Source organism: Coregonus lavaretus (assembly GCF_964263955.1).
Source record: "Coregonus lavaretus genome assembly, contig: HAP1_SCAFFOLD_4050, whole genome shotgun sequence".
Taxonomy (NCBI): domain Eukaryota; kingdom Metazoa; phylum Chordata; class Actinopteri; order Salmoniformes; family Salmonidae; genus Coregonus; species Coregonus lavaretus.
In genome coordinates this window covers 47,685-54,637 of record NW_028167170.1, presented here as the reverse complement: position 1 = coordinate 54,637, position 6,953 = coordinate 47,685, and positions in this window count along the sequence as shown.

Here is a 6,953-nt window from a genome sequence, read left to right as displayed (position 1 = left end):
CACAAAATGCAAAATGCCTCACATCTTCTTCAAAATGTAACACTGCATTCAAAATGCCATAAACACATGTCAGAATGAAGCATTTGCATTAAATGGCATACACTTCTTTCATAATAGTAAATTTTTGGATATACCATGTAAACACTGTTGTTCTAAATCTAAAGCTCTTTGGTCTTTCATAGGCTTATATCTACATTTCAATACAATGTTCTACAGTGAAAGTAATCTACTGAGAGGGGTAACAAATACACTGTAAACACCAATGCAATGTAGAAACAGAAAATATTTATTAGGCCAAACATTACTGTTGTATACAGTAGCATACAACAAAACCATAAACATATGTAAACCAAAAGTATATTCTTTAGAATACAGTAAAGAACACAATTGTGTGTGTGGGGTCCCGGGGGGGCAGTCCAGGAATTGGTAGGGGGGGGCAGTCACCAGTGCTAAGCTACGCTTCATCTCTTCTCCGGGCTGGGTCTGGCCACAATACTTCGTCCACATCACAAGATACGTTTTCTCTTGCCAAACATCGAGGGAAGTATCTCCTAGCATGGCGTATCCAACCTTGGACAGAGGCAACCTCTATGTCCCCACATGCGTCCTCCATTGCCTGGAGAAGCAGCATGCGGGCATAGGGTTGGCGATCATACACTTTCCAGCGCCAGGCTGAGAAGAATTCCTCTATGGGATTTAGAAAAGGTGAATATGGGGGTAGGTACAAAACTACAAATTGTGGATGGGTGGCAAACCAGTTTTGGACCAGAACAGCCCGGTGAAAACTAACATTGTCCCATATAACCACAAATCTAGCAGGCTCCTGATCTGGATCAGGGACAAGCATTGTGTAAATTGCATCCAGAAAAGTGAGCATATGGCCGGTGTTGTACGGACCCAGTATGGCATTGTGATGGAGGACCCCGTATTTCGCAGATTCTTGACTCTGTCAGAGTTTCTCTCAAATGGCACCTTGTAAAGTTGTTTAATCGTCACTTGGTGCCGTTGGAGGATGCGTTGTATGATCGACAGGCTTACAGCATTGATGTTGTTAAATATGGTGTCATTATTCAAGATATGTTCTCTTATCTCTCAAATCCTAATTGCATTGTTGGCCAAAACCATATTTATAATTGCAGTCTCCTGTACATCTGTAAACAAGCGTCCTCGTCCTCCATGATGTCTTTGCCTTTCCACTCTGTACAAAATTCAAACACAGTATGTGTTCAGCATAGGAACTGTAAACAATGTACACAAAAATGTAGTACAGCATGATAACCAACCTCATTCATTCAATGCAGTGCAGTAAATGGATGGCTTAGAGTTACAAATGTTTATGCAATACTATGCAGTCATACGTATTTTACAGTACATTACTTTAATGCTAAAATAGTCATTAGATAGTTGCATACCTGTTCTCATTTCTGAAGGTTCGAATTATGGACGCCACTGTAAATCGACTCAAGTTGGGCTGGACTCTCAGTCCAGCCTCTCTCATGGTCAAACCGTGGTTGATCACATGATCAACAAGTGTTGCCCTAATCTCATCAGAGATGGCTCTCCTTCCTTCTCTTCTTTGCCCTCGTCCTCTTCTTCCTCTTCCTCTTCCTCCTCCTCTTCCAACTATTCGTCTTTGAATTTGTCCTCGTTGTTGTCCCCTTTCTCTCCCTCCTACTCCTCTTGCTCTCTGTCCATTGTTGGCATCCATTGTTCAAAACAGTCCTATACTACAGTAAAGCAGTGATTGGTTAGTGATCAGTTAAGCAATTAGTGTTTGAACATGTGAGGAGAGTGTGTTTGACCTGGTGAATAAGTGTAGCATTTTGATTGGTTGTGTTTGGAAAAGGAAAGCAAGTCACTTCCTGTTAGATTTTTGTGTTTTAGGTAGAGAATTGTGTGTAGTGTTTTGAAAAAATACAACAAAGGTCTTCGGCCTCAACATGTCACCTCTTTTATAAAGGAGTAATGAAGCCATTGATGCCAATGAATTCATGAAAATGCATTACTTTTTAATTACAAATGAATTTCCACCAAGCTGCAAATGATTAACCTCAACTATGGCTCTCTCCTCTTGCTCCTCTCCCACATACTGCACAGAATTTCATATGCTTCTCTGAAATCCTCCGATTACTCACTATCTGGAAAGATGCATTGTTAACCTTAAGGAGTTGAAGACTAGGCATAGCTGAAAACGGACATTCTTTACACATTGACACCAGTGATTCATACTCCCTTCATGGTCAATGATTTCAGGCAATTAAGATATCATCAGTACATTGCTCAGGATAGCCGCTCAGTGGATTACTCTACTGAGGGTTTGATAATGTGCTATATCCGACTGACAACAGACCCATTATTCTAACAGTTTAGAATGAGGTGCAATTTGTTTTATGGTTCCTCTGTATGCCCATCGGAGTGGAGCCAAATCACACCTGTCTAAAAGCAACTCATGAGGTCCATGATAAGTTGACGACCCTCATTTTTTATGCAGACTAAAGGCTACATCATGTCAAACAAATTACTGGTATTCTCCAATAAAATCAAATTGGATGTGTAGGCTTATCTGTAAAGTTCATGTGTTTTTCACATATTGGGGGCATTTCATAATTGAGAAATGTAACAGCGATACTATACTGTACGTTCAATTAAAAAGTCTCTGGGTAATACAAACACAATTTCTCCCCAGTCTGACTAAAATTGATTTCATAGGCCTTATCTGCTGCCTGAAATAATCAGTGGTGCTTGCTCAAAGTCTATATGGTAAAGCAACGGGCCAACTTATTTCACAATTGTATCATCTTTCAATAGTGAAACATAATGCTCTCTGTGCATTAAAAGCATTTTGCTGTCACTCAAAAGAGATGCCTTTGTTTTTCTCCTGCAGACCCAATACATCAGTGGTTTTTCCAATTAGCCTTCCTCTCAGTGCACGTCCTCCCAGTCCATCGGTGTCTGGCCACAGTTGTGTCAGCTCCCTCTGTGCACCTCTATCCTGGGGTTGCTCTCTATTGCTGCCTGCTACACAAAATGTCAATGTGCAGTTGACCGTTCCGGCATGTGTCCTGTCAGCCGTGGTGACAAGTAGCCATTTTTGTGACTTCCCCCTCCTGCTCTGGGCAACGCCCTCGGGGGTGGAACTACACTGAACAAAAATATCAACGCAACATGTAAAGTGTTGGTCCCATGTTTAATGAGCTGAAATAAAAGACCCCGGAAATGTTCAATATGCACAAAAAGCTTATCTCAAAATGTGTGCACAAATTTGTTTACGTCCCTCTTAATGAGCATTTCTCTTTTGCCAAGATAATCCATCCACCTGACAGGTTTGGCATATCAAGAAGTAGATTAAAAAGCATGATCATTACACAGGTGCACCTTGTGCTGGGAACAATAAAAGGCCACTCTAAAATGTGCAGTTTTCAACTGTACCGGACAGATGGCAGACAGCGTGTATTGCGCCTGTGTGGGCAGACGGTTTGCTGATGTCAACGTTTGTGAACAGAGTGCCCTGTGGTGGATATTGGCAGGAACTGGAACACGCTGTCATACACGTCAATCCAGAGCATCCCAAACATGCTCGATGGGTGACATGTATGGTGAGTATGCAGGCCATGGAAGAACTGGGACATTTTCAGCTTCTTGGAATTGTGGACAGATCCTTGCTACATGGGGATGTGCATTATCATGCTAAAACATGAGGGTTTTGCGGCAGATGAATGGCACAACAATGGGCCTCAGGATCTCGTCACGGTATCTCTGTGCATTCAAATTTCCATTGATAAAATGCAATTGTGTTCATTGTCCGTAGCTTATACCTGCCCATACCATAACCCCAGCAACTTCACACAGCCATTGAGAAGGAGTGGGACAACATTCCACAGGCCACAATCAACAGCCTGATCAACTCTATGCGAAGGAGATGTCGCGCTGCATGAGGCAAATGGTGGTCACACCAGATACTGACTTGTTTTCTGATCCACACCCCTACCTTTAAAAAAAAAGGTATCTGTGACTAACAGATGCATATCTGTATTGCCAGTCATGTGAAATCCATAGATTAGGGCCTAATTAATTTATTTCAATTGACTGATTTCCTTATATGAACTGTAACTCAGTAAAATCGTTGAAATTGTTGAATGTTGCGTTTATATTTTTGTTCAGTGTAACTAGCACTTTTCCTCCCCCTCTCAACCGCCCCCTGTTTATATCTTCCACTAATAGATTGTAGTGTAAAGGAGAAAAATATTATTCATATATGTAGAGTATACAAAGAAGAAGATGCGATGCCCTAGGCTACCACTGAGTCAAACAATCAACATGTTGGCCGCTCAAATGACTGATAACTGTTGATTGGGATTTTCTGTCCAATTGGATTATGGTCACTATTTCTCACCTTCACAGAAGCGTTCTTATTCTAGATAGGTTCTTAAAGTAAGGCCATACACATTTACTTAAATGTTGAACGGATTCCCCTCTTCAATTTAATAAAAATAAAAAAAAAAAAAATATCTGAAAAAGTGATCCTGAGGCCCATTGTACTGAAAAAGTGCACGATTAGAGGATGCTTCCAGTAAAGAGATACACAACTTCCTCTTGGATTATGGCTGAATTATGCCTCTTTTAGCATCCCCAAGAGGCTATCATCTCTTAAAGTTGGTTGCCAGGTGTTGAACTAAGGTCACTATAGTATTTTAACAAGAAGGTCCACTTCTTGATTTGTATTTGCTTGCCACACAATCTGTTAAACATTTATTTACATTTGTATGGCCTAAATACTGAAAAAATTAACTAGGAATCTGTCTCATTCCATTATTTGTTGTGAACAGTTATTTGACTTATTAGTCCAAAAATAGTTCTGACATTAAATGTGACATTTTGAGTATGACCCACTTCTGATGTATTCCTGATCGGTCCTTATACTAAAGTCAGTTGTAGAGATTTAGATTTAGTGAATAGCGTATCGCCCATCCTAAATTTGAACATTTTCCAAAATCACATCTTTAATTTTCTCAGTGCATCTTGTGACCTCAGGGTATAAAAAAGGGTTGGAATTCTGTGAAACCAGCCAACATGGACAGGAATGACTGTGAGTTGAAAGGAGACAGCCTTTGACTGTGAGTATGTATCAGATGGCCTTTGTGCTCTAAGCACACCAGATGATAAATCTTTTAGCTGCCCTTTCCAGGACAGATTATCACATTGGTCATTTATTTCTCTGATTTATTGAACTCCAGCAACACTGGGACACTTCTCCTAATGAAACCTCACAATTGAAGTCATTAGACTTTCACACAATCAGGTGTTTACCTACCCTGTTTAGGTCAACAGTGGTCGTGTATGAGTCATACGAGGCATACTACAGTAACTTACTTTAATTGATCTGATTCGGACAATTTTCAGATATTCTCTTTTTTTCCCATGCCAAATCAGGCCAGTTCCATGATTGTGTTTGCCAACATCTGCAGCGAGTGTCTTCTGTACCTGATAACAGCAATACCTTCCCTGTGTCCACAAAGATGCAGAGGTCGATATGATGTATGTGTCGTGACCATCTTTGTATCTGTGCCATTATAGCGGCTTTGACAGCATGGCAAGTGCCATTGAGGCTATCTCCATTTTGAAGTAGGACATTTTCTTCTTCACGATTGGCTGATCCCTCCTGATGACCCGGTTGGACGTGACTCCAACAGGGTCACCAGGAAGGATCAGCCAATGAAGCTGGAAGTCCCACCCAGTTGACTACATTAAAATGATGGAAGCCCTCAATGGCGCTGCACATGCTAAGACGGCCTTTTGGCCACTAGATGTCTCTATCATTCATTATGACCATGACCTTCAAGTCTGCCACGGCCTTTTAGAGCAGTTTGACACTGAAACCCAGCGGCCAGAGACAACAGCTTATACAATGAGCCTGAAGGACAGTTTCATGAGTCCCAGAGGAATTCTGAACATATGCCTCTGTAGGGTGGCTGAAGGAGCATTGTGATCTACAGATCTTCTACTCTACTCTAGAACATTGGTAATGCTGGCTCTTTGATTGGGTCATTTTCCCATCAAAGAGCCATTTCGCTAGCCTGACTACCCACCCACCATGGCTCTGGCCCAACGCCACGCCCACTTGCGTTTCTTCTCTACCACGAGTCTGGATTTGTTTTCCTCTCCGACGTCTTCTAGCGATCACATTCTGACCATTCTGATTGGTCCAAGAAACCGACAGGTTGGGCCAACATGATTCATAAATCACGTCACTGGCTTGTATACTCTGATTGGTTAGAGACGATCCAATTGCTCATGACTTTGTTTTGTACAATGGCCCACATTTTCTCGTCAGGCAACCATTTCACTACCTTTCGCTCTTCTCTGCTTCTCTCAACCCCATATCTCTCAGTATGAGATGGTGACACACACACACACACCATTTACATAATATACATAATATATCACAAACAGTGGTTGTTGCACATGCACATGTACAGACACAATCTGCGGGTTGGTGTATGACAAAGCTCTGGACCATGTGACACTGATAAGGAGTGACTGGCTCCTGTCGCCCAGCCATGTCACACAGACAAAGGTAGACCCCATGCTCTCACAGAAACAGGAGTGGGGTGGCCAGGAAGCAGCACTTTTCCCCCCTGAAATCAGCAGCCCCCCCCCCCTTACCAAACACTCTGATCCTTTGAGAGTCAGTACTGAATCACCACACACAGACAGTATCATTAGCGTATGAAACTGGTCTACGAAGAGTGGTCCAACACTCAGCTAAGTAATTACCAAGATACACTACATGACCAAAAGCATGTGGATATCTGCTCGTCAAGCATCTCATTCCAAAATCATGGGCATTAACATGGAGTTGGTCCCCCATTTGCTGCTATAACAGCCTCCATTCTTCTGGGAAGGCTTTCCACTAGATGTTGAAACATTGCTGCGGGGATTTGCTTCCATTCAGC